We start from the raw sequence: 25963 nt of genomic DNA on the forward strand, positions 1-25963 counted from the left end.
TCTCCACCACATGGAAAACATGCGTGTGAGCAGCTCAGGCAGCCAAAGCCATGTCCCACCCCACTTGAGATGGAGGACTGCTGGGGATCTATGGAGGACTCTTCCAAATGCAGCCCCGAAGGCCAGCACGGCAGCTGCGTCCCAGCCAGGGTGCCCTGCTAAGCCTTTTCCATAAGAGCTATTGGTCCATTTGGCTGTCCTCAATGTATTACTCGGTATGTATTGATAGCACAATTGTCAGCCCAGCAAACATTTCCCATTTTAATAGTTCACATGAGATGCTTCATTATTGATCTTACAGCACTAAATAAAAATCTCCTTTGTCAAGGGAACATGAAATGGCTTTTAATGGACACAGCCAAATACCTGCTACTAGTTATGGGAAGAAAAATAATCAACCTGATAGAGGAGATTTGGCTTGGGGATTTTCTGGCCTTTTGGTGACACTGGATATTCCTTCCCCAGCCAACCATCCAAAGGCTGACTCTCAGTGAGAGGAGAAAGAGGAGCCATTGGCCCGAACTTTGCAATGTGCAGGTGGAATGTTTTCTATGCCTCATCTTCCATAGGTCCCCCCACCTCCATTACAGCCCCAAATGCATGATTCTATCCCCAATAAAAGCAGCTAGGCACTGCAGACATTAACTTCTCACTCAGCCAAAATCTGTTAGTGGATGGTTCCAGGATAGATCCTTCCACTCCTTGGGTTTAGAGCTCTGAGTCCCTATCTCTGTTGTCCTCTTAATTTGATCAACTGGTGCATTAGGACTGCAACCAGACATCTCTGCCATCCCTTTATGTCATCTTCTTCATCTGGGAAGCATGAATAGGGTCCAAAGGCTCCTGGGTTGAAAGCTTGCTGCCATCTGGAGATGAGAGAAATGATTGGGTCATAGAGGTTCTGATTCCACCTATGGGCTCATCCACCAGACATCATAGCTGAATGAACTGTCAGGAGGCAGGGCCTTGATAAGTGATTGGATTGTGAGGGCTCTGACTCTACCAATGGGTTCATCCATCCAGGATGTCACAGCTGGGTGGGATCTGGCTCCTACTTGAAAGACAGGGATCAGGAGGCTCACAATTTAAAGCTAGCTCAGATACACACACACACACACAATTGCAATCAATAAGCAGGTTGTAGTGGCAGCTATGCATGTGGGAGTATCATACAAATAGGAAGTTCACACCAGCCCTGGCAACATGAGACCCTATTTCAAAAGTAAACACCCCATCCTTAACCTAAGCAGTAAGAACTGGGACATGGCTCAAGTAGAGCATCTGCTGAGCAGGCGAGGCCCTGTTCAAATCCTAGTACCACCACAATATAATAATAATAACTTAAGGTACCCTTGGAAAGTCTTGATCGATGTATGTTCTTCCTGGACATCTCCCCTGGGCTCCTCACTGAGGATAGGGGACAGCTTGATTTTTTGAGAAGGGATTAAGAGTTGTGCAATCTCCCTGGCCTTACTAACAAAAGACACTGAGCAGATAAATTTTACAGCAATCAATCTCACCATTAACAAGTGGTAGCCATTTATCTCCATGATAAATCTCATCATTATAAATTGTTTCTACTCCTTATGGAGCTGTTGAGTCATAACTCAGAGCTGAGGCTACATGTGGGACTTACATAGGGCAACAACGGTCCTGGCACCTTATTTCCAAATGGAAGAAACCTGCCAAGGACTCTGGAACTTTACAAATGCAAATAGACCCCCTGAGGCAGGAGAGATGCAGAAACAAGGAAATCGTATCATTTTTAATGAATATTAAAAGTGTCAAACTCAGAAATCAGAAGAAAAAGTAGTTAGTACCCTTCTACCAACTCCATTAAGATGTCAAAACACAGCCAGGGCACCTGTGACTCACACCTGTAATCCCAGCTACTCAGCAGGCTTTAATATGAGGATCACGGTTTGAAGCCAGCCCAGGCAGGAAAGTCCATGAGACACTTATCTCTAATTAACCACCAAAAAGCTGAAAGTAGAACTGTGCCTCAAGTGGTAGAGCATCATCCTTGACCAAATGAAAAAAAAATAACTAAGGGGCAGCACCCAGGCCTTGTGTTCAAGCACCAGGACTGGCACAAAGAAGGAGGAAGAAGAGGAAGAGGACAAAGAGCAGGAGAAGGGAGGTGAGGAGGAGGAGGAAAGCTCCAGTGACTGAGGGATCCTGTATAGTTCAGACCAGAGGCAGGCTCAGCTGACTCCCTGACAGAAGGATGTTTCAGACTTTCATAAGTAGCCCAGACTGTCCTAGAACTCTTGATCTTCCTGCCTCAGCCTTGCAAGTGCTAGGATTTCTGGTGAGTGCTATCAAGCACAGACCTGCCTCCCCCCCCCCCTCTTCCTCAGGATGGGTCACCATAAGCAGTGAGACAGGCTGAGCCCATTCTAGCACCATCAGCAAGCGGCTCCGTGAGCTCCCAGGGAGGAGAAAGGATAAAGTATGAAGGTCACTTTGGACCCTGGATCTCCCAAGGTCACACAGTGCTTAAACCAGAGTCAGGGCCCCCCAACCACAGCACCAGGAGCCCCACATTCCATAGGGCCACTAGTTCCTCTGAGCCAAATAAAGACATGTAGCGAAGGGCAGAAAAGGGATGTCTGTGTCAGGTAATGGATAATGACAGCTCTTCTGTATGTCTTCGGCCATCTTTGGAGAGAGATGTTTGCTTTAGGTTCAACAGAAAGAATCAGGGCGGGAGGAGAGGAGGCAAGCAGAGGCAAAGCAGGGCCTGGTCACCAGTACGTTCAGAACTGGCCAAAGGTGGCTTCAGAAGTGGACTGACAGTTCGTGGTCTTAGGAGAGGTCAGGTGGTGATCCATGGTCTCAAGAGGGGTCAGGTGATGAGCAGCTGCACCTGGCTCTTCGGATGTGAGGAGCCAGGGCCCTGCTGGTCATTGTGAAGGATGATGCCTACCAACTGCCATGGCCACGGTGCTCCAGAATCTATACCCACTGTCACTCCATGGCCACACTCTCCTAACTCCTGACCCACTGCCATGGGTCAGTCAGAGCACTTCTGATTCCCCAAAAGGTGACCATCTTCCTTGATAGCTGTTTGCGGCCATGGGCTCTGACCACCAAGCTCACCCCAGTCTCAGCCCCCCTGTGTGACCCTGGTTCCCATCACCAACCCCTGCACATGGAGTTTCTTCTGGGCAGAGCTCACCCCTTCTCCCCGGGCAGTGGCTCCGAGGACCCCATCCGGGCACAATGGATACACTAAGCAGACACCGAAATGCATGGGCTGGTTTTCCACAGACCTCATTTATCCTAATGGAGCACTAATAACCATGTTTTAAATGTGAATACTGTACTATGTGTCTCCATTAGCTTGCTGTGAGCAGCGAGCAAATGAAGGACAGGATTTCAGGGCATAGAAGGATGAGGAGTAGAGGAAGAAGGAAGCCCCCTGGTGGGGGAGGGAGAGTCTCAAGAGAGCAACTTGGAAAATTCCTGGGTTTCATTACTCTAACCTCGGGGCCTCAAGGACCTCCTGTCCTTACAGGAACTGCCAGTCTCAGCAAGTTCTCCAGCTGCTGTTTCTTGAAAGTGCATCTTAATACCAAAAATGTCCCTTAGCAGGGCTAAGAACACAGAGGTCTCCAGGGGCCCATTCACTCACCCGCTGGCTTGGGGCTGGGGGGGCGGGGAGGGTGCTGTTTCATCTCTGCTATTGCATTAAAGCAGGTAGAAAAGAAAACGGTGGCAAAGAGTGGACCTCTGTTCTGTCTAACTGTGTGTGTGTATATGATTGCTCCCCACCCCATCACCCCAAGCAAAGCTTCATTACTTAGTGGGGATAAAAAAAAAAAGCTAGATCAACCTAAAAATAGTCAATAATTACTTTGCAAATGGTTTCAGAGAGCAATTATGCCATTAGTCCAAGTGCCTTTGACTTCAACGAGTTCTCTCAGGCTCTCCACACTGGGAAAGGAGGCTCAGAGGAGCATAAATGAGTGGCAGGAGACCACAGCATGACTGCCATCCCTACGTACATACACAGGGGCACAACATCCTGCAGAATCCCCCATGGGAAGGAGACCAGCAGTGGCTCCAAGTGACAGCCCAGTAGGGGTCTCAGCCCCTGGGAATATCTGGCCACAGGACAAAGAAGGTGCCATAGGTGCCCTGCCCCCAACACAACTCTTCCATCATCCAATAACTGGTCTTGGCTGTTCCCACAAACTGAAGCTCAAATACGCACATATATATGTGTATATATATACATAAATATGTATATGGCACATACATATATATGTAGATATATATGCATATATCCTGTAATTTTGCAATTCCAGCCACTAGGGTGGTGGAGTTAGGAATTTGGCTCTCCTGAGACATAGACAGACACTGACACTGCTCACTGCTCACTGCCCCCAGAGATCGGCACATGTGGCAGGATGGGAGGGATCCAAGCAGATGTTCACCCCCTGCATCATGGGCAGGGAGTTTGTTACATGGAGTACCAACTGTTGAATGTTGGGTGCTACAATCATAGTATCTATTTATGTGGTAATCTCCAATCATGCATCTACCTAATCATTGCAAATAAGGTGGCACAACCACACTACCTTGGCTACTAAGATGGGAGCCTATCACCACCAATCCATCCACCCACCCATTGATTGGTTTGGGCTAGCTGTCCTCTGGAAACCAGTGTTTTACACCCCAGATCCAAACCACAAGAGCTCCACTCCAAATAAAGGGACACGGTGAGGGGCATGTAAAGGACAATTCTTCCATGGTGGCGATGGGGTGGAAAACAGCTTGGGCACATCATCAGCTATTTTTGGGGTACAGACATTTGCCTTCAGTTAAATAAGGAGACTTTGGCTGGGAATGTGGCTTAGTGGTAGGGTGCTTGCCTAGCATGCATGAAGCCCTGGGCTTGATTCCTCAGTACCACATACACAGAAAAAAACAAAAGCAGTGCTGTGGCTCAAGTTATAGTACACTAGCAAAAGAAGCTCCAGGACAGTGCCCAGGCCCTGAGTTCAAGCCCCAAGACTGGCAAAAAATAAAAAATAAGGAGACTTGAGGACAAAGGTATGCCAAGTTAAAATGGCCACCAGTCCCTGTGTGGCCTAGGTGGTGATCATTCTGGTCCTTGTTTCTGGTGGATTCTGGAGAGGCATGATGGCTGTCTCAGCTGGTCAGGATGAGCATATCCTGTGTCCTGTGGGGTGATCTGTCCTGAGGAGCTCTGCTGGCCCTCAGTGGTGGCTTCATCCCTTGTCAAATTATCAATTTGTCTGGTCCTTCCTGAACCCTAAAGTGATTGCAAAGCAATGGCTGGAAAAATGGTTCAGAGCAGAGACACATACAACATGAGTTAGAGGTATGAGACTCTGCCCCCACTTTTAGTTCATTTGTGGGCCCAACAAAAGTGGCTTTGAAGCAACTGTCACTTGATGCACAATGAGAATTAGTCATTTTTCTTTTTTCTTTTTGGCTGGTCCTTGGGCTTGAACTCAGAGCCTGGGTGCTATCCCTTCACTTTTTTTGCTCAAGGTTAGTGTTCTACCACCTGAGCCACAGCTTCACTTCTGGCTTTTAGGTGGTTATTTGGAGATAAGAACTTCATGGATTTACTTGCCCAGGATGGCTTCGAACTTCGATCCTCAGATCTCAGCCTCCTGCATAGCTAGGATTACAGGGCACCAGGGCGAGCAGAATCACACACACACACACATACATATACACACACACACACACACATTTAAATGGGCTTGTCTGAAATGTTTTGCGGGCCATACTGAGGTTGTACTTAGGGCCTCATGCCACACCCAAGCTCTCTTCACTCCAATTATCTTTGAGATGGGGTCTCAACCAATCAGCTGGCCTGTCATAGTCAGTGGCCCAGGCCATGCAGGCCACTTCCCAAACTCCTGAAAACCTCCTTTAACCCTCCACGGACACCATCTGAGGGCTTCCTATACCGAAGAAACTGATCCTTTCTCTCTCAGCTGCACATTTGAGTGATCAAGCTGAGCAGGACTCAACTTCCCACAGCTCCATGGAAGGCAGCCTGGGAGACTACTTCCCACCAGTGGCCTCAGAGGGGCCCTGAAGCAGCAATGCCCTTCTGGCCACACCCCCACACAAACCCCTCTGAGAATGTCTCTTTCCCCTCCCTGTCAAAATCCTCCTGGGGCTTCACAGGAAAACCCTCCAGGGGCTTGACTTGTCAGTGTGAGCTATAATCCCAGGCAGGCCTGGAGTCTAAGCTAAATTGCTCGTGCCACTGTGATGATGAACTCATTCTGCAGGGAATTGGAAATCAATTTTTGTCATCATCCAGAGTTCCTTTATCAAGCAGTTCCTGATAATGCAACCGACAAGGAGCTGAAGGGAAACATGGAAATGGGGGGAGGGGCGGGAGGAAACAAGCCTCCGTGTGTGTACATGTGTGTGCATGAACTGTATGTGTGTTTGTGTCTGTGCACATGTGTATATGGATGTATATATGCTCATGTGCATGTGTGCATGCTTGTGTGTGCATACATGTGTTTGCGTGTGCTTGCATGTTGTATGTGTGTATCCCAAAACACACCCTGATCCAATGCTATCCCATGTGCTCCTCATTCTCCCATCTGTAACATAAGACCTGAGGCAATTGGCCTACAGGATGAAAGGTTTCTTTTTGTTCTGGCCCACTTGGCCCTGTTGCTTTGGGTTGTGGAGGGGTAGAACACCTGGTGGAGATCACCAGGTGGGGCAAAATGGCTTCACCCCCACTGGAGACAGACAGAGGAAAAGCAGGGCCAGGCCCCTAACAGCCCCTGCCCGGCCAAGTTTCAATGACCTCACTTCCTCCCTGTGGACCACGCCCCCATTAGCCTTCCTTCTCTAGGCCACACCCCTATGGCCTTACTTTCTTCTCTAGACCCCAATGCTCTTACTTCCTCCCTCTAGGCCACGACTCAAATGCATGGGGTCTCTAGGCCACTTTTCCAATACCATCACTTCCGCCTCTAGGCCGTGCCTCTTACAGGTTCCACTGCCTGCCCATGGTGTGGGGCTGCTGGCCAAGCTGTCAGCCCTGGGCCTTTTCGGGACTGGGACTCAGGCCTTGCCCAGACTCCCCAAGGGGCACCTGGGTCTTGTGGCCCACGCCCAGCCCACCGCAGAGCTGGTGTCTGGAAGCCAGCTGGGCTGCCTTGGCAAGCATCTACGCCCCATGCCCCACTGCTCCTGGGAAGCGGGGCAGGGCCGGACGCCAACTGTCTGGGCCCATATCATTTCAACTATCAGCTGAGAACCCTGAAGCCCAAGGCCAAGACATCAGCCAGGGTCAGCCAGGCTAGGAGCTGCAGGGACAGTGCCCAGGCGCTGAGTTCAAGCCTCAGGACTCGTCCCCATCCCTCTGTGCCCACAACTAATCTTCCCTAAGGTTCATTAGCTGCTGCACTTGTTACACAATCCTCGTAGAACTGTGCTCATAGTAGGTCTGCAAGGAATATCCATGACTCAATAAAGAAGAGACCAGGCTGCAAAAATAAAAAATAGCAATACACACAGGGCCAGGGCCAGCCTTGGCTGTTCCACCCACACACCCACCCACCCACCCACCTACCCACACACACACACACCCACCCACACACGCACACGCACACGCACACGCACACGCACACGCACACGCACACGCACACGCACGGCTAAGCCTTCCAGCCTCCTGAAGCAAAATTTGTAACCCAATAATGTCAGCCCCAACAGGGGGGATGAATTTGATCCAGGAAAAATACCATCCCTGGCAACCCTGAAGAATATTAAGGTCTTAACAGCCCGCGGTTTAGAATTGTCTTGAAAGGCAAGCTGGAAATAATTACACACCTGTTACTCAAAACTCAGCAGTAAAAAGGAATTTACATGAGTGCATAAATTACCTTCCCAGCGATATAAATTAGGATTTGAGTGCAGGCTGAGATTTCCCAGGATGTCAAGCAGCTGGGGCCCATCCCCCAGGCACCAGAGGACCTCAGCTGAGGGGGGATCTAAAGGCCACTGTCACCAGCCCTGCTGGAAGGTTCCATGGCTCCACAGACCACCCTTGGAGAGGAGTGCTGGCCCCGAAAGTCCAGCCTGAGCTTGGCAGAGAACAAAGCAGTCTTCTTCCCTCTCCTCCAGTCTCCCTTGGACAGAGATTCCCCCAGGGTTTTTTACAGCTCTATGTTCACATTATCTACACTTCCCTTACGGATGCTGGGGACTGTTTCCTGTGGTTCGAGCTACCATGATGATACATGAGGTGGGCTGGTTTAGAAGACATGGAAGTTTCTTTCTCCAGCATTCAAGGTCAAGGGCAAACTTGCTGCACCAGGCCATGGCAGAAGATGCCAGATCAGAGAGCAGGACCTAGGTGAACCTCAACCTCAGGAGCCCTCCTGCCATACCTGACCAACTCTGTTCCATTAATACACACCACAGACCCACTCTCCTCACTTGGGATTCAGTTCCCACCTTCAAACCTCAGCCATGACACCAACTGCCACTGGTCTGACTCGTGGCAAGCATGGACCAAGCAGTTTGGAATCCCAGACTGTCTTTGCAGGAGCTTTGGAGTCTGCAGAGGCATTTCCACTGGCCCTCCTTGGGTCTGCAGGAAGCATTCCCATTGGTCCTCCTTGGGTCTGCAGGAGAAATGCCCATTGGCCCTCCATGGGTGAACAAGAGGTATTCCCATTGGCCCACCTTGGGTCTGCAGAGGCATTCTTATTGGCTCCTCTTGGGCACACACCCACCTCCTGGACCACTCTTTTTATTGTTTGTTTATGTGGTGCTGAGGAATGGAACCCAGGGCTCATGCAGGCTAGGCAAGTACTCTACCACTGAGCCACCTTCCCAGTCCCCAATCACTCTTGAGAGGGGCTGGAGTGCTGTGATTGGCTGGGCTTAGGTCACATGCCCCTCACTGGTGATGCTGGTGACGGGAAGAATGGTTTTGTGCCACCACAAAGGTGAAGAAAGGGGACAGGACAACACCCAGAGGAAATGGGGCTGGGCCAGAGGCAATGGTGAAGCCAGGTGTTCGGGGCATCAGTGAAGAAGGCAGCACAGGCCTCTACCCTGTGGCTGGGTCCTTCCCCCTGCCATGGCCACAACCTGGGGCCTGCCTGGTCTGAGGCAGCCAGTCTCTCTCCCAGGGAGCCTGGTGAGTCAGAGAGTAGCCCTGAGCTTGGGCAGGGGGTTTGACCTTCAGCAGATCCTCAGGATGCCCCGGGACAGAGCCACTTGGAAGGCCATCCAGGTAAGCCCAAGGCCCTGTATGCATTGCCAGTGGAAGGGCAGACCGTGGTGTGAACTTCCTGGGAAGCTCTGCACAGAGCTGGGGGCCTGTGAGCTGGGTCCAAAGGGGCAGACTGGACGTCTTAGTAGGGGTTACTTACAGAGCAGGAGACAGCTATGAGCCCCTAGCCTGTACCACCCAGAGAGTCATCACGAGGACCCTGGAAGACAGACACACATATACTACTACCCCTAAATTCTCCTGTAACTCTGTCTTTAACAGAATCTAGGTCAGAGCACCACCTAGTGTCAAGCCCGCAGAGTAGCTGCAGGTGGAATATGGGATGGCCTGCTTGCACCCTGCTTGCTGTCACCCAGGATCCAGCCAAGGGAAGGAGGTCTTGTGTGCTGCAGTTCACCTGGTCCAACAGCTAAGTAATGACTTGCTACAAGATGGTGTTACTCCAACTCCAGCAAGGACAGGACCTATACACCTAGAGATCAGTGCTGTGACCTGGAGCTCAGCACTCCTCATGGATAAACAAACCCCTAAGGGTTCACCTAGCCTCACAGAACAACCTCTCTGGGAAGAGAAGGCTGGATGGTGAATCCAAATTCAGAGGTGCAAGATAAGCAGAGCTTAGTTAAGGTCATGCCAAGGACATGACTGCAGTGAGTCTAGATTCCTTCCTGAAACCCATCTGCAAAAGGGGAGAGGGGCTGAGCACATCAGGGCACACCTGTCATCCCATTTACAGAGAAGACATAGGTAGAAGGATCTCAGTCGGAGGCTGACACTGGGCAAAATTGCAAGGACTTTCTGAAAAAGTATCTATAGCAGCTGGGCACTGGTGGTTCAAGCTTTTCATTCTAGCCAATCAGGAAGCTGAGATCTGAGGATCACGTTTCAAAGCCAGTCCGGGCAGGAAAGTCCGTGAGCTCTTAACTCCAATGAAACAACAGGAAGCCAGAAGTGGTGCTGTAGCTCAAGTGGTAGAGTGCTCACCTTGAGCTGAATAGCTGAAGGACAATCCCCATGCCCAGAGTTCAAGCCCCACAACTGACCAAAAAAAAAAAAAAACTTAATTAAAACTGTTGCTGGTGTGCCAGTGCTTCCTGCCACCATCCCCAGCCTTCACCCCACCAGTCCCTAGAGAGATACCAATTATCTCCCCGGAGGATGTGAAGTGTTCAACACGCTCTCTCCTAAATGACACGAATCTTTAACATATTATACCTAAAAAATAAATTCATATAGCACTTTTCTGAGAAAAAGAAATGCTCCAAGTTTGGATGGATGGATGGATGGATGGATGGATGGATGGATGGATGGATGGATGGATGGATGGATGGATGGATTGTGGACAGATGGAGGATGAATTGATGCATGAACGGATGGTAAAGAGGAGGATAAGGGATGGAGGGTAGAAAGATGGATGATAGATGAATTGAGTGGGTGAATGGATGGATGGGTGGATTGTGGATGGATGAGCATGGATGATAGATGGATAGATTGGGTGGGTGGATGGATGATGTGTAGATATTGGATGGGTGAATGGATTATGGATGACTGATGAGTAAATGGGATTGGATTAATGATGGATGGATGGGTGGATGGACAGATGGTGGAGAGATGGATGAGGGATGGATGGGTAGATAGATGGATGATGGATGGATGAATTGACGGGTGGTAGATGGAAATATATTTGGTCTTTGCTCCTCTTAGCACAGAACTTCAAAAATCTTCTTTAAGAAGATATTAAAGTGAATCATGTTTTGATGGTGAGATTCTTACTAAGCCATCTTGACAGGATTCTTGCTATATCTGGGTGATGTAAGGATGAGCAAACCACCTGGAGAGACTTCAGAAAAGCCCCTAAACTTTGGTGCCATTGGGTTATTATGGGGGAGCACTGCCACCTAGTGTCCAAAGAGGTGAAGAGCAGAAGCCTGAAGAGACCATGAAATGGTCAAAGCAGGGTGGTGGCCCCACCAAAAAATCTAATGATACACTTCTTGCCATGTTGTGTGTGTGTGTGTGTGTGTGTGTGTGTGTGTGTGTGTGTGTGTGTGTGTGAGTTCTGAGCCATGAATTCAGGGCATGGGTGCTGTTCCTGAGCTTTTGTGTTCAAGACTAGTGCTCTACCACTCAGTCCACAGCTCCACTTTCAGCTTCTTTGGGTGGCTAATTGCAGAAGAGTCTCACAGACGTTCCTGCCCAGGCTGGCTTTGAAAAGTGATCCTCAGATCTCAGCATCCTGAGTAGCAAGGATGACAGAAATGAACCTTGCTTTTGCCACCTTTTAATATTTGCAATTGGTTACATTTTTTATTTACTTTGTTAATTTAGAGGTGATATACAGTGGGATTACATTTACATTCACCAGGTAATAAATACATTTCCTTACATAGAGTATCATCTGTTTCCCTCATCCTCTCCCATTCCCTCTCTTCTATCTGCACCCACGAGTTGCATAGTTGGCTTTCATCCATGTTTAGTACACTCCACTGCCATACTTTTTCACCCTTTTCCCTCAGATTCTATGCCCTCCCCTCCCTTTCCACAGATGTTCATGTGAATACACTATCTATAAGGTAAAGAACACAGAGTCATCATATAAATAAAAAAACTAAGAAAAAAGATAGTTATTTCCATATCTTTGGAGTTCATTTCAGTATGTGTATTATATAAATAAAAAGAGGTGCTTGGGTATTTGAGACTAATAGATTATAGGAGAATTATTTCATAGTCTATGAGATCTGGTTCTATTAAATATTGACCCATGTATCTTACAATAAATATATATTTTAAAAATGACCCATGGCAGCTTTAGAATGTCCTTGTTTGTGATCATTTAGGTAAATGCCCAAAAGTGGGATTGCTGGGTCATAGGGAAGCTCTATGTGGAATCTTTTGAGGAACCTCCATACTGCTTTCCAAAGTGGTTGAACAAGTTTACACCAGACCAACAATGCAGTAAGGTTCCCTTCTGTCCACATCCCTCCAGCATCTGTTGTTATTAAAGTTCCTGATTATAGCCATTTTAACTGGGGTGAGGTAGACGAGCAGAAAAGATCAGAAAAGTTGATGTTATGCAAAATGACTCCAAGATAAGGATTCAAATGTTTTTTTTTTTCCTTTCTTGGGATTGTTACATAAGATGAGTTCTTTATTGCTTTGTACGTCCCTCCCCCACAGTATAACCCCTGCTTTCACTCTATTTGATGTTGGTATAATTTGTGAAGAGGAAAGGAAAAAACAAATCATTTAACTCTGGATACAGGAGGACCCACTGCTACAATGATATGTACAAGTCGTTATGTTGAAAAATGCACTTTACAACTTTGGCTGGTGTGGGGGTGGGGGAGTAGGGGTGTGGGGGTAAGTAGGGATGGGAAGGGGAAAAAGGAGGAGGCAACAATTCTTGATAAGAAATGTACTCGTTACCCTGCCCATGTAATTGTAACCCCTCTGTACAGCATTTTCACAATAATTTTAAAAATGACCCATGGTTTGCCTCATTTGTAAGAACTACAATATGTCTATGATATTCTGTAACAAGCTCTCAATACCCCAAATTGCTAAGTGCATAGGACCACATATAATGAAACATAACAACATGAACTCCAGGAATCAGAAAGAAGAGGCTCTTTTCATATCTTGTATGTAGTTATTATTTTTTTCCTCTTATAGTTTTCTGTACCTTGTGTCTTTTATATAAATTTATTCATTCTTTGGAAAAGAAAGGGAATCACAGAAAAAGCAGGACAAAGGATGAAGTAATGCAACATTAATACTCACTTGGCACTAAGTTGGAAATGAACCTTACAACTGTGGGGAAGGGGACTAGGGATGGGTAACATGGAGAAATAGGGATGGGTTAACACTATTTAAAAACAAATGTATCCATTACCTTACTTATGTAAGTGTATACCCCAGATCATCATCTTTTCAATAAAGATAAAAAATTTAAAAAATGTTTTCCTAAAAAGTCAATTCAGCCAAAGGACACTGGATGGAATCTGCACAAGTTAAAGTAACAAGATTATTGCATGCCAAATTCAGTGCCAGAGTTCTTTTTTTTGGGGGGGGGGGGTCCGGTCGTGGGGCCTGAACTCTGGGCCTGGGCGCTGTCCCTCAGCTCTTCAGCTCAAGGCTAGCACTCTACCACTTGAGCCACAGCACCCCTTCCGGCTTTTTTCTTTTTGCGTATGTGGTGCTGAGGAATCGAACCCAGGGCCTCTGGCATGCAAGGCAAGCGCTCTACCACTGAGCCACCTTCCCAGCCCTCAGTGCCAGAGTTCTAACAGGCACTAAGTATCCTGGTGCCAGTGGCTCACACCTTTAATCCTAGCTACTCAGGAAGCTAAAATCTGAGGATCACCATTCAAAGTCAGCCTGAGCAGGAAAGTCCATGAGACTCTTATCTCCCAAAAAACACCAGAAAATGGGAAGTGGCACTGTGGCTCAAGTGGCAGAGCCCTACCCTTGAGCTGAAGAGTTTGGGTCAATGAGGCCCAGAGTTCAAGCCCCACCACTGACAAAAAGAAAAAAAAAAAGAAAACTGGTACTAAATAAATACTAGAGCCCCTAATTCCTTTGAGGTCCTTTGATACCCTCTTGTTACATGCGATCTTTGGGGAATGATACTGTTTTCCAAAACAGTGGCTCATGGGTCATCGGAATCAAAATCATATGAAAAGCTTGTAAAATGAACATTGTCTCAGTCCCAGACAAGAGATGCATTTGTCTGTATCTAGAGAAATAACCTCTCTGTAACAGTCTGGATCTTAGACTCCCTCTGCGTTCCATTACTTCTGGTTGGAGCTGTACTGCAAAAGATGCTACTCGCTGAGCAAGCCATTAAGAACAGTGTCTTCAAATTCACACATTATGGCTGTCCTCATGAGCTACACTCATATGACTGAGATTTCAGAGGCCAGAGAATGACTAAGATACAAAAGCAAAAACTTTTGGCAGGAAAAACTCATAAATACACAAAGTCCTCTACAGACAGACAACAGGAAAAGCTGGAAGTGGGAATACTGGGTAAGGCCTTGGTCCTTACACACCTTACACAAGAGACCAACACAAAACTGAGGCTAGGAAGCACTGCTCTGACAGTTCAAATCAGCAGTTTACAAGAAGTGGCACTGTGGCTCAAGTAGTAGATTGCTAGCCTTGCACAGGACAAGCTGAGGGACAGCGCCCATGCCCAGAGTTCAAGCCACATGATCGCCAAAGAAAAAAAATCCTCTGTTTACTCACACAAAATGAGATGCTACTTTTTTTTTTTTTTTGTGGCTCAAGCGGTAGAGTGCTTGCTTTGAGCTGAAGAGTTGAAGGACAGTGCCCAGGCCCAGAGTTCAAGCGCCACAACCAACAACAACAACAACAAAAAAGAAGAAGACCACTGAGGTTAAAAGTCGATATAGAAGCCCAGCAATGGTGGCTCACACCTTATATAATCCTAGCTACTCAGGAGGCTGAGATCTGAGGATCACAGTTCAAAGCCAGCCCGAGCAGGTAAATCCGTGAGACTCTTATCTCCAATAAACCACTAGAAAACAGGAAGTGGTGCTGTGGCTCAAGTGGTAGAGCTTTTGCCTTGTGCTGAAGAGCACAGGGACAGCTCTCAAGCCCAGAGTTCAAGCCCCATGACCAAACAAAAAAAATCTATAGAAAGAATTATCAAATGTGATTATAGACCAGGCACTGATGGCTCACACCTATAATCCTAGCTACTTAGGAGGCTGAGATCTTAGGATCATGTTCAAAGTTAGCCCAGGCATAAAAGTCACCAGGAGACTTTTATCTCCAATTAACCACTCAAAAGCCAAAAGTGGCACCATGTTAAAGTGGTAGAGGACTAGCTTTGAGGCAAAGAGCTCAACGACAGCACCTAGGCCCTGAGTTCAAACCCCACTACCAAATAATTATAATAATAATAATAATAACCATAACCTAAATTGCTAACAAAAAGCAATATTGCTTTACAAACACTCATCTGAGCCAGGCACCGGTGGTTCACTTCTGTAGTCCTAACTACGTAGGAGCCTGAGGTCTGATAATAATAGTTCAAAGCAAGCCCCACAAGGAAGGTCTCTGAGATGCTTATCTCCAATTAACCACCTAAAAACTAGAAGTGAAACTCTGCCTCAAAGTGGTAGAGTACTGGCCTTGAACAAAAAAGCTCAGGAACAGTTCCCAGGTCCTGAGTTCAAGACATGACCAATGACCAATGGAAAAAGAAAAGAAAAGAAAGCACGAGAGAAAGAAGGGTAGGGAGGAAGGGAGGGAGTCAGGAAGGGAGGGAGGGAAGGAGAGAGGGAGGGAGGGAGGGAAGGAAGGGAAGAAGGAAGAAGGAAGGGAGGGAGGGAGGGAGGGAGGGAGAAAAATCTCATCTAAGCATTTTAAACATATAAATTTAATCTTCTTTCTTTGCCAGTTCTAGGACTTGAACTCAGGGCATGTGCACTGTCGCTGAGCTTCTTTTGCTCAAGGATAATACTCTATCACATGAACCACAGTACGACTTCTGGCTTTTTCGTTTATATGGTACCTGCTGAGGGATCAAACCTAGGGCTTCATGCATGGTAGGCAAACACTCAACCATTAAGCCACAGTCCCAGCCTCATAAATTCAATCTTTTTAACACTGCTAGATAGATACCTGTTAGAGAGATACCATTATGACCCTGATTTACAAATCAGGAAAATAAGGTCATTTGCCCTACTTAACAGGACTAATATTAGACAAATTGAATTCATACTTCACAGTTTGGCTCCATGATATGTCATTTTAACCTATAATGCCTTTCTGGAAGAAAAGAAATAATTAAAGGAAATAAAAGTAGACATTCTGAAGAAAATAATTCAATGTGTGTTCAATGCTGAAAAATATCAGACAATGGAGTTGGGAGAGACCCTCCAGCCAGGTGCCAGTGACACACACTAAATCCTAGCTATTCAGGAGGTTAAGATCCAGATCATCAAGGTTTGAAGCCAGCGTGGGGAGGAAAGTCCTAGAGACAACATCTCCAAAATAGCCAGAAAAAAGCCAGTCTGGAGGCATGGCTCAAGCAGCAGAATGCCAGCTAAGCATGCATAAGGACTTGAATTCAAACCTCAGCACAGATAACAGTTCCTCTAATGAGAACTGTTTAAACTCCAAGTCTCATTCAAGCCAGGCATCCTCCCACTTAAGCTATACCATAGATGGGATCACAGATATGCACCACCATGCCAGGCTTATTGACTAAAAAGGAGTGGCACTGTGGCTCAAGTGATAGAGTGCTAGCCTTGAGATGAAGAGCTGAGGGACAGCGCCCAAGTCCAGAGTTTAGGCCCCACTACTGGACTCAAAAAAAAAAAAAAAAAAAGAATCAACTCAACAAGAGAAAGAACATGTCAACATAAAGATTGGGGGGAGGGGTATGGTCATGGGCCTTGAACTCAGGACCTAGGCATTGTCCCTGAGCTTTTTGTGCTCAAGGCTAGAACTCTACCACTTTGAGCCACAGCTCCACTTGCAGTTTTCTGGTGCCTTATTGGAGTTATCTCATGGCTTTTCCTGTCCAGGCTGGCTTCCAATCATGATCATCAGATCTCAGCCTCCCAAATTGCTAGGATCACAGGTGTGAGCCACAGGCCCCCTGCTGACATAAGAATTGTATCAAATGTTCATAGAAGTCAAAAGTGGAAACAAAGCAGAGGCCTGGTGGCTCACACCTGTAATCCTAGCTACTCAGGAGGCTGAGATTTAAGGATCGCTGTTCAAAGCCAGCCCCAGTAGGAAAGTCCATGAAACTCTTATCTCCAATAAGCCACCAGAAAACCGAAAGTGGTGCTGTAGCTCAAGTGGTAGAGCAAGCTTAAGAGTTGACGGACAGTGCTCAGGCCCAGAGTTCAAGCCCCATAATTGACAAAAAAAAAAAAAAAAAGTGGAAACAACTCAAACACCTACTAACTACTGAATAGATAACCAAAATGTAGTATATCCATACCATAGAATGTTCAGCAATAAAAAGAAGTAACATTTTAGCCGGGCGCTGGTGGCTCACGCCTGTAATCCTAGCTACTCAGGAGGCTGAGATCTGAGGATCGCGGTTCAAAGCCAGCCCGGGCAGGAAAGACTGTGAGACTCCTATCTCCAATAAACCACCAGAAAACCGGAAGTGGCGCTGTAGCTCAAGTGGTAGAGCGCTCGCCTTGAGCTGAAGAGCTGAGGGACAGCGCCCAGGCCCAGAGTTCAAGCCCCATGACCGACAAAAAAAAAAAAGAAAAAAAAGAAGTAACATTTTGATACAGGCTACAACATGATAAAGCTCAAGAATATGTCCAGTGAAAGAAGACAAATACTACATATTCCATGATATGAATTAGAATCTGTTAAAAGACAAATGTATATGTTACTGGTAGTTTAAATAATTTTTTTTCAAATTCTAGAATTATGAAGAATACTGTAGCCACTAATAATATGAAAGATTTCTAGTCATTTTCCCTTTCCTAACTAAAAAAGAATGAAACTAATGTGAACTATTGTACCATTAATATATTAATACTTTTGTAGGAAAAAGTCTGGACAAATATTTCCCAAAATATTATTGGCAGTAAACTCTAAGAAGTAGGATTACATTCAAACATGTATACCATCTAGATCTATCCTTGCCAAATTAAGTATGAGAAAAGACTATCCCCTCCCAACCCTCATGATGCTTCTGCAGTTTGTATCTGCCATTACTGTGGTTTAAACTCAGGGCCTTTCAGCATCCCTCAGCAATCTCCTCCTCACACTGGTAATATATTACTTGAGCCATACCTCTGCTTCCAGCTTTTTGCTGGTTAACTGGGCGGGGTAGGGGGAGGTTGGGAAGGTATGGGAAGGGGAAACAAAGGAGGAGGCTACAATGCTTGATAAGAAATGTACTCATTGCCGGGCGCTGGTGGCTCACGCCTGTAATCCTAGCTAGTCAGGAGGCTGAGATCTGAGGATCGAGGTTCAAAGCCAGCCCTTGCAGGAGAGACTGTGAGACTCTTATCTCCAATAAACCACCAAAAAACCGGAAGTGGCACTGTAGCTCAAGTGGTAGAGCGCTCGCCTTGAGGTGAAGAGCTGAGGGACAGCGCCCAGGCCCAGAGTTCAAGCCCCATGACCAACAAAAAAATAAAAAGAAATGTACTCATTATCTTGCCCATGTAATTGTAATTCCTCTATACAGTGTTTACAGAATAAATTTAAAACAAATAAAGAATATAAATAAATAAACGTCTCATGGATTTGACTTCCCAAGCTGACTCTGAACCACATTTATCAGATCTCAGCCTCTTGAGTAGCTAAGATAATAGACATTAGCCACTTGCACCTGGCTTGTAGAATATCTTTTTTAAAAGATTTTATTTATTTATTTATTTGTTTGTTTGTTTGTTTGTTTGTTTGTTTTCGGTCATGGGCCTGAACTCTGGGCCTGGGCCCTGTCCCTGAGCTCTTCAGTTCAAAGCTAGCACTTTACCATTTGAGCCCCAGCGCCACTTCTGGCTTTTTTCTGCTTATGTGGTGCTGAGGAATCGAACCCAGGGCCTCATGAATGCAAGGCAAGCAATATACTGCTTAGCCACCTTCCCAGGCCCTAGAATATCTTTTAAATAAATTATTTTGAAAACAGAATTAAATATACAGAATATAATCCCCAATTATTTTAGATTTAGCAGAATTTTTCTGTTATGTGACTATAAAAGTTCTACATAGCCAGGTGCCAGTGGCTCACGCCTGTAATCCTAGCTACTCAGGAGGCTGAGATCTGAGAATCCACGGTTCAAATCCAGTGCAGACAAGAAAGTCCATGACACTCTTATCTCCAATTAACCACCAAAAAAACAGAAGTGGTGCTGTGGTTCAAGTGGTGGAGCACTAGTCTTGAGCTGAAGAGCTGAGGGACAGCGCCCAGGCCCAGAGTTCAAAGTCCCACGACTGACAAAAAAAAGTTCTACATATATAGGTTCAATTTCTGTACTTACCTTTTTTAAAACTATATTTAATAGAAAGTTAAATTCTCCTCAAGGGCCCAGTTTTGTAATACCTTAGAATACTGTACTCCACCTACCATAGGTGAATGAACTAAAATTAATCACCTTACTCAAAGGTATAAAGGAATCTATGATACAAAAAAGATGAAGCAAGCTGGGCGCTGATGGCTCACACCTGTAATCCTTGCTATTCAGGAGGCTGAGATCTGAGGATCTCGGTTCAAAGCCAGCCAAGCAGGAAAGTCCATGAGACTCTTACCTCCAATAAACCTCCAGAAAACTAGAAGTGGTGCTGTGGCTCAAGTGGTAGAGCATTAGCCTTGAGCTGAAGAGGTGAGGGACAGCACCCAGGCCCAGAGTTCAAGCCCCATGGCCAACAGAAAAAAAAATCTCATTCTACCTTCAAATGATGCAATTAAATGCATCTTCTCAAAATGTAAACTGAGAGATAAAGTACAAGAGCAATTAACAGTAGAGCTAAAACTAAAAGAATGCTTAAGCAGAAGCAATTAGGGCTACTGAGATGAACAAGAGAAATTAGAATCACAGACATTATGGCAAAATGAAATAATGGCCAAACCCAAGTGGAAATAAGCAGAGACACAAGTAAAAGATTTAGAGTAATGGAAAAGAACAACCAAAGCTCTAGTCTCAGGACAAACTTCACATACACAGAGTTAATAAAGTTCACAAAGAAGCATAATAATCCCTATAGAATCTCTGGACCCAGAGCTATGTTTATAAGCCATCATCCTGTTTGCTCCATTTCAAGATATTTTTACTTCCTTTATGCTTCCATCAAAATTCTTCCAATTAGCTCTGACAGTCACAATTACTTGTTCCTTGCAACGAATAGCATTTTTCAACTAAAAAAAAGAGACTGGAGGCTTACCTTTGAGTATCACCAGTGGCACTATTTGAAGAGTTTACACTCATGGTAAGTCTTGCAACTCCTTAAAAATACCCCACTGTTTCTTAATGATATAGTTCTTTATTGGCGATTGAAATTGTTCAAGATGTCTGTGTTACAGGTTAGGTGGACTAAAGTCTGTTAATATAATAAACAATACAACAGCAAGTTTATATTTGAATCCTGAAAGAACTGATTATTTTCCTTTGGATCTATAGGCTGGTTGCTAATTTTTTTTAAATTATTGTATAACAAACAAGGGATTTTTTATTTTTTTTTATTATTTTTTTTTTTTGGTCCGGTCGTGGGGACTGAACTCTGGGCCTGGACACTGTCCCTCAGCTTTTTCAGCTCAAGGCTAGCGCTCTACCACCTGAGCCACAGCACCACTTCCAGCTTTTTACTTTTTGCTTATGTGGGGCTGAGGAATCGAACCCAGGGCCTCATGTATGCAAGGCAAGCGCTCTACCACTGAGCCACCTTCCCAGCCCCACAAGGGATTTTTTCAAAGAAGGGTTTATTTTTATAAAGCAGCAGGCACTGGTGGCTCACACCTGTAATCCTAGCTAATCAGGAGGCTGAGATCTGAAGATAAAAATTCAAAGCCATCCTGGGCAACAAAGTCCATGTGACTTTTTTTTTGGTCGTGGGGCCTGAATTCTGGGCCTGGGCGCTGTCCCTCAGCTCTTCAGCTCAAAGCGAGCACCCTACTACTTGAGCCATGGCGCCACTTCTGGCTTTTTCTGCTTATGTTGTGTTGAGGAATCAAACCCAGGGCCTCATGCATGTGAGGCAAGCACTCTACCATTGAGCCAACTTCCCAGTCCCATGAGAATCTTTTATCTCCAAATAACTACCAGAAAAACTGGAAGTAGCACTGTGGCTCAAAGAGGGAGAGCACTAGCCTTGACCAAAAGAGTTCAGGGACAGCACCCAGTACCCAAGGTTAAGCCCCACAATGGACCAAAAAAAGCATTGGAAGCAAAAATGACGAAAACATTAAAAAAAAAACCCCACAAACATGATCCTTCTTGAAAGAACAGGTATTTACTTTTAATATTTTATAAGAAAAGTTATCCAAAAAATAATAATTGTGGAAAAATAATAACAAATTATGTTTGAACTTGGAAATGGAATATGTAGTACCCAACTGCAGGACAGATAATTCTATTTCTTTAAAAAAAAAAAAAAAAAACAAGCAGCTACTCCTAATGAAGTTTTTTGTTTTGTTTTGTTGGTTCTGGTCCTGAAGCTAAAACTCAAGGCCTGAGTTTTCGGGCTCAAGGTTAGCACTCTACCACTTGACGCACAGCTGCACTTCCAGCCGTTTTAGTGGTTAATTGTAGATGAGTAACAAGTCTCCTGGCTGGATTTGAACCAAGAGAGTCAGATCTCAACCTCAGGAATTGCTAAGATTACAGGCATTAGTCACCTACTCCCTCTGCCCAACCAGATAGTTGTAAAACTATATTGCAACTGAAAAGTCCAAACCACTCCCAAATAAAAGGTCCAATGGTGATTTGTGGTTTCTTTTATTCAGCGTTCCTCAATAGAAATTAAAAAAAAAAACATGAAAAAGAAATAAAACAAAAAGGGGCTGGGAAGGTGGCTCAGTGGTAGAGCACTTGCCTTGCATGCATGAGACCCTGGGTTCTGTTCCTCAGAACCACATAAGCAAAATGAAAAAAGCTGGAAGTGGCGCTGTGGATCAAGTAGTAGAGCACTAGCCTTGAGCTAAAGAGCTGAGGGCCAGCTCTTCCGGTCGTGGGGCCTGAACTCTGGGCCTGGGCACTGCCCCTCAGCTCTTCAGCTCAAGGCTCGTGCTCTACCACTTGAGCCACAGCGCCACTTCCATCTTTTTTCATTTTGCTTATGTGGTGCTGAGAAATCGAACCCAGGGCCTCAGGGATGCAAAGCAAGTGCTCTACCACTGAGCCACCTTCCTAGCCCTAAAAATTTTTTTGAAAAGCTAACAATCCAATAAAATATACAATTTAAAATGCCCCCTTTTTTTTTTAATTCAGCAAGTCCTGGGAAAGAAAACTACAGTTATCTCTCTCGACAGGTAAACTCTCACTGATAAACAAAAATAAAAAACAAAAGCAAGAAAATTCAGCTGACACTGGTGGCTCACTGATAAGAGGACAATTAAAATTTAAAACCATCCTGGTCAGAAGTCTTTGAGACTGCATCTCAAAAAAATAATAATAAATGAAAGATTGAAATTGGGGCTATGTCCATTTTACTATATGGGCCATGTCCATTTTAATATGCTAACTGCTAATTCTGCTTCTGTAAACCTGCTTGCGCTAACACTGACTCTTCCCCTCCCAGAAATAAGTTAAAAAGTTACAAAGTCCAGATGCAGGCCGGCCCAGGGACAGGGTCTGCAAACATAGATATGTTCTTCTAACGCCCTGTTTAGAAACTCTCAGCAAGGGGGCTCAAAATAAAGACCATCTGGCGAGCCCAGCAAACTAGGGAGCCTGTAACTATGTGGACTCCCCTCCAGAGAAGCCTCCCCCCCCCCCTTAGGGAACCAACTAGTTTTCAACAAGTGTTACAAAACTTCCTGTGCAGAGCTGAGCCAATCCTGGGGAGCCTGGGGTCTTATGCTAATCCTGTGGTTTTTGTCTTTAAAAGTGCCTGTAACCTCTGCTCGGGGCTTCCAGTCTGCCTTCGACAGGGAGACCGTTTGCGCAAACGCCTAATAAAATCCTCTTGCTTGTTGCATCTGCTGGTTTGGAGTCTTGGTTCTTGGGGTGCCCTCCCGTTGAAGAAAGCATCCCAGTGAGTCTGGGGTCTTTCAATTAAAAAAACAGCAAAAAAGGTAGGGCCAAGGCTCAAGTGGTAGAGGTCCATATATGAACAAGAAAGCTAAGTAAGAGCAACAGGCCCTGAGTTCAAGCCCAATACCAACATAGAAAAGAACAATAATGATTAACTCTCTTGATCATAGAGATATCTCTATAAAAATCTTTTTTACTAATGTGTACAAAAGGCCTTCTTTATAAATTACCTTTTAATAATATAATCTACGGTAATTTTCAAAGGCCTTCTTGCAAAAAGATAAAAGGAAGAAGGAGCCAGGTGCTGGTGGCTCACGCCTGTAATCCTAGCTACTCAGGAGGCTGAATAGTTCAAAGCCAGCCTGGTCAGGAAAGGCCATGAGACTCTTATCTCCAATAAACATACAGAAAACAAGACGTAGCGCTGTAGCTCAAGTGGTATAGTACTCGCCTTGAGGGGCAGTGCCCAAGCCCAGAGTGCAAGCCCCACAACTGACAAAAGAAAAAAAAAAGGAAGAAGGAAAGAGAACTTGTCACTTGCTTTAGCCTGCCTACTTCCTAGAAACCTCTTCTATAGGAGATACTTCAACTTATATAGAGCCAATTTACCTTACTTCAGTATTAAGGAATCTCTGGGTAAATATACTAAACAGAGAGAAAATAATTCACAGCATCCAAATATATGCAAATACTAATAAACCACGAGAACGTCTATTCACAGAAATCTAATATTCTAAGAAGACAATGGGTTTTTGTTATTAATTTTTTTTCATTTTTATCTTCTAATGATTCTACAAAAGGGTTATAGTTTTACATGTACATTTGTTTGTACACTGAGTCTTGATCAGTCACCCCTCCCATCACTCTGTACTACCAACCCACCCATCCAGCAGCCATATCAAGTTCCTGTCCTTCAGTTTTTATTACTTAACCTAGAACTCTGAAAAACATTATTCCTGATTAAGAAAGGGAACAGGTAAAACTTGAAGTGATTTGTTGAAGGGGAAAGAAATAATGAAATAATTATTGACATTTTGAACGTACAAAGACATCCTGAAGGGGCTGGGAAGGTGACTTGGCCATAGAGTGCTTGCCTCACATGCATGAGGCCCTGGGTTCGATTTATCAGCAACACATAAACAGAAAAGGCTAGAAGTGGCATTGTGGCTCAAGTGGTAGAAAGCCCTAGCCTTGAGCTGAAGAGCTCAGGGACAGCGCACTGGCCTGGAGCTCAAGTATCATGGCCAACAAAAAGAAAAAAGAAAAAAATACATCCTGAAGACTAAAAAGAGGAACAAAATACCAGTGTGCTCTGTCTCTGCTCCCACTAAGCAAGCCTCAGAAAGGACCACTGGGGATTTAAAAAAATTATTCAAATAAAGAGACTAAGGAGAAGACACAACACAGTACCAAGAACTAAGTCTCCAGGCTGGGAAGGTGGCTCATTGGTAGAGCGCTTGCCTTGCATGCATTAGGCCCTGGGGTTCAATTCCTAAGCACCACATAAGCAGAAAACGCTGGAATTGGCTCTGTGGCTCAAGTGCTAGAGTACTAGCCTTGAGCTGAAGAGCTGAGGGACAGTGACCAGGCCTAGGGTTCATGCCCCACAACCTGAAAAAAAAAAAAAGTAAAGTCTACCACAAACACAAAATGTTCAAGAGTAATAGACTAATAAAATAGTTTGGCCTAAAAACGTGAAATATCAGCCAAAAGGTCAAAAGGCTGACAAATGAATGACAAATGATGAGGAATGAACGAATGAGTGAATGGCGTGGCTATGCCCCTAGGGGCTGACTGTGGGGAGGCGGAGTCCTACCTGCTCTTCTCTTCCTAGGATGCTCCTCCGAGATCTAGCTGCAGTGGGCCAGGACTGGCTGGGAAGGCTTGTCCCGGCTAACGATGGGGCCCCGCAGCGGCCCAAACCAGCCCGGGGACCCCCGTTCCCCCCACGGCTCCGCTCCACACCTCCCGTCCCAGTCGAACCCTTTACCTCTGGGGGCGTTGTGGTCCAGAGGTCCTTAGACCCCAGAGGCAGCTCCCAGCCTCCGAGTAGGAGGCCCCAAATGAAAACTGTTGGAACCTGAGGGCCTCTAGGAGCCTGGAGAGGGAGGGGGAATACCCCGCCCCCCGCAGCCCCCACTTCTGGGGGCTGAGCAAAGAAGGAACTTCCCTCACACACAGCTCCTAGGACTTTCTCGGGCCTTCCAGGCTATGCCCAAGTCTCACGTCCCGCCCCCCCACCAGCCGTGGGGCCTGCCCTCTGCTCCCGCCGCCTGCCACCAGCCTCTAGCTTCCCGCTTCCCGCTGCCCAGTGCGGGCAGCTCCAGGATACGTACTCGGAGAATGCCGGGCTCTGATTGGGAGAGCTCACCCGCTTCAGCTTTGCCTTCGCCTAGACAGGCGCATGCACTGTTGCTGTGGAGGGGAAAGGAGAGGGAGGAGGCACCGATGCACCTGCACAAGGTGCGCACGGGTGATCCGGCACTAGGCTCTCCTCCTCCCCAAGCCTGCCTTCATGCTCACACTGCCTTGGCTCCGCAGGGGGTTCTCGGGTCACAGAGACTCCTGATCCTAATGGGAGCGCAGCTTCCCGCTCCTCAGCCCTTTTGCCAGCCTACTGAGTAAACATCACCGAAGCCAGAACCCAGCTCCTGCACCTTTACCCCAGCAGGCGAGCCTGGGGGCGCCCCAAACCCCACCCCAGTGCTGGGGGGGGGGCGCAGGACCTCCAGGGACTTCTCTGGGGGGCTGCTGCATAGGTGGCTGCATTTCTCTCGCTCTAGTCCCCTCCTCCCATCCTCTTTGTATCCCAGTTTGGGGTGGGGAGATCAAAGGGGTTGGGAGCATGCAGGTGGATTCAGTGCATCTGTTGGTGCTCCTGTTATAAATAGTGTGTAACAGATCTCGATCTCTCTCGTATACACACACCTAGATAATGTGTACAGTACTCTGATTTCTCTTGTTAGCTGCTTCACAATCTGCCGCTGCTTTGGGGAGA

At 46.1% G+C, this 25963-nt stretch overlaps 1 protein-coding gene and 1 long non-coding RNA gene across 17 annotated transcripts in view; one reads left to right on the forward strand and one right to left on the reverse strand.

Annotated features, from left to right (window-relative positions):
- LOC138815266 (hepatoma-derived growth factor-related protein 2-like) overlaps positions 1-25963 on the forward strand; it is a 256847-nt gene that overhangs the window by 57990 nt on the left and 172894 nt on the right. The window lies entirely within an intron of this gene.
- Positions 596-25592, reverse strand: LOC138815301 (uncharacterized). Of its 2 annotated transcripts, none has more exons than XR_011368280.1 (3): positions 25302-25592; positions 20159-20314; positions 596-866 (listed from the first exon to the last, which is right to left on the reverse strand). It is a non-coding gene; the product is annotated as an uncharacterized lncRNA (long non-coding RNA). The 2 variants fall into 2 exon arrangements; XR_011368281.1 differs by lacking the exon at positions 25302-25592 and adding an exon at positions 24782-25097.

The sequence above is a fragment of the Dipodomys merriami genome, unplaced genomic scaffold (assembly GCF_024711535.1).
Source record: "Dipodomys merriami isolate MVZ:Mamm:240054 unplaced genomic scaffold, mDipMer1.0.p SCAF_1084, whole genome shotgun sequence".
NCBI lineage: Eukaryota > Metazoa > Chordata > Mammalia > Rodentia > Heteromyidae > Dipodomys > Dipodomys merriami.